The 2,389-nt window shown below is 31.9% G+C and overlaps 1 long non-coding RNA gene across 2 annotated transcripts; it reads right to left on the reverse strand.

Annotated features, from left to right (window-relative positions):
- On the reverse strand, positions 1-1,506 carry LOC132951631 (uncharacterized). 2 transcript variants are annotated; one of them, XR_009665373.1, is made up of 3 exons: positions 1,381-1,506; positions 468-557; positions 1-366 (listed from the first exon to the last, which is right to left on the reverse strand). It is a non-coding gene; the product is annotated as an uncharacterized LOC132951631 (long non-coding RNA). The 2 variants fall into 2 exon arrangements; XR_009665372.1 differs by having other exon boundaries at positions 451-557.
- Between the last annotated feature and the right edge of the window lie 883 nt (positions 1,507-2,389).

Below are 2,389 nucleotides of genomic sequence, written 5' to 3' on the forward strand. Positions count from 1 at the left end.
TTTTCTTTATCCGCGTGCATTATATATAATACCCGTCACATATTATGTGAACAAATAAATAATAATATATTAAATATTTAGAACATTTAAAACTGATATACGATATTATCACACTGTTGTTCGGGAACCACACGCAATGCTCGCTGGCTCGTCGTATAGTTCGTAGTCGTTTTCGTCGTCATCGTGTCGTCGTTCGGACGTGTTATAATGTTCTTTTGTTTGATATTCCCGTCTCGTCGGCAGCGTTTCTCTGATGTGTGTGCACAATATCATAATATAATAATAATATATGTATGCGAATGTCCCGTCACGATAGATCATCGACCTTCGAAGTCCTCAGAGCCGGTCGACGTATATGGGAGGCACCTATAAGATATTATACCAGGTACACTATATATATGTCTACATCTATAGGTATATATTATATGCATATATATATAACATATATACAGTATATAGATAGGTACTCAGCGTGTGCCGACGGCGGAGTCCGATGTACCGATGGTCGCTTTTTTTTCGCCACCGTCGGAAGTTCCCACCGACTGACGATCGTCATCCTATGATTAATCAATACAATATAATCATTATCGTCGTCATCCATAGTACGATGTTATCACACATATATGGGTGCGAATATGTGATACCTATCTACTATGATATATTATACCGGGTGATTCATTTAACCTAAGACACTCATTATATTTTAAACACTCAAAGTTCTTAAAAATATTTTTTTATATGATTTGAAGTCATAAAAAACAATATTTTTACCATTTATTATTGCTATAGTTTTTTAGTTTTTAATAACAATGTGCATTTTTAATTCCTGATTCAAGCAGATTTCTAGCAGAATATTTTTTGGAGTACCTACTTAATTACCTACGATATATTATAAAATCGAATTTTGGACGAGCAGTTTATGAGTTATAAGTTATAAATTATATAAGTCATAACTCATAAGCGTTTAAAGTTTAAATGAGTGGGGTGGAGTAGTACAGGGGTACCCCACAAAATGTTGGACCATTACTCTGCTCATACAAACATTAAATACTTACAACTTAAAACTTACCAATAAACTATTTGTCCGAAATTTGATTTTTATAGATCGAAATAAATAGGTACACCAAATAATGTTCTGCTTTGCAATATGAAATTAAAAATTTGAGTAAAAACTTAACTGATATGATAACATTAATAATACTGTTATTTTGTAACAACTTAAGTCTTAACATTTTGTAAAAGAAATGTGTTCAAAAACGTTAGTGTTTTCTGAAATGACATGAATGCCGTTAAGTGGATCACCCCGTATTTAAAATGTACTACTATTACAATAGTATTATAACACGATACATTTACTAATATAATAATAAATTATACGACCGTCATGATAGTAATACGCTCCGCGGGCGTTCTGTGTGCTGGACAATGCATTGACTGCCAATAGGTAGGTAAAAAATAATATGATATCGCGGGGCTACTATCGAATTCGTATACCTATTTGAAAATGATGGCTTTATTAATATTCGCCTATCATAACATTATGTATATTATAATACGCACGACACGTCATTAGAATAAAAATGTATAATATTATGTTGACGCTTCGTCTTTGTAGTGTTTGCAAGTGATATAATATTGTTATGAGTTATGACGTTTACGTATCCATCAGTGTCTGCGTGTGATGCATGTCCGCACGCGGTCCACCGCCGAAGGTCTGTCGTAAAATAAAAAAAAGTAATATCAAATCAACGTAATATTTCAATTGTAAAGTTAAATTACATTTTACCTAGAAAATGCGTCACTGATGATAATAATAAGCATGGGTGGAGCTAGAAGTTGTGTTCAAAAATTTAATTATAAAAATATATTTACATACACATGTAGAATTAAATTCACATTATGTATTACATATGATCATATGAATATAATATAATTGTCATAACTAGGGGGGGCTTAACTCACCTCGAAATATCAAATTGTAAATTGTATTGCCTATATAGGATAATGCTTCTCAAACTGGGGGCCGTGGCTATATTATTGGGGAGGAGTCGTGAAATATTTATTTTATTTAAACATTTTTCCTTAAGCATTTAAAAAAAAAAACCCTAATTATTTTCGATTTAAAATCAAGTGGGGTAGGTTAATTAGTTATTGAATAACCGACAAGATCATTAATCATTGTCAATAATTTATCTGTTTGAAATAGTACATGGAAATATGTAGTTTTAGTATATAATTAAGAAAAAATAATTAATGATTTTGATTAAGGATGCCTTGGCAGTTTTACATTAAATTTATGGGGCTCCATGACAAAAAAAGGTGGATAAGTGGATGTCGCTCTGCTGTACAGTAGGTTACAAGTGGGTCACTGTAATGGATGGTGTTAAAT

Source organism: Metopolophium dirhodum, chromosome 9 (genome assembly GCF_019925205.1).
Source record: "Metopolophium dirhodum isolate CAU chromosome 9, ASM1992520v1, whole genome shotgun sequence".
NCBI classification, from domain to species: Eukaryota; Metazoa; Arthropoda; class Insecta; order Hemiptera; family Aphididae; genus Metopolophium; species Metopolophium dirhodum.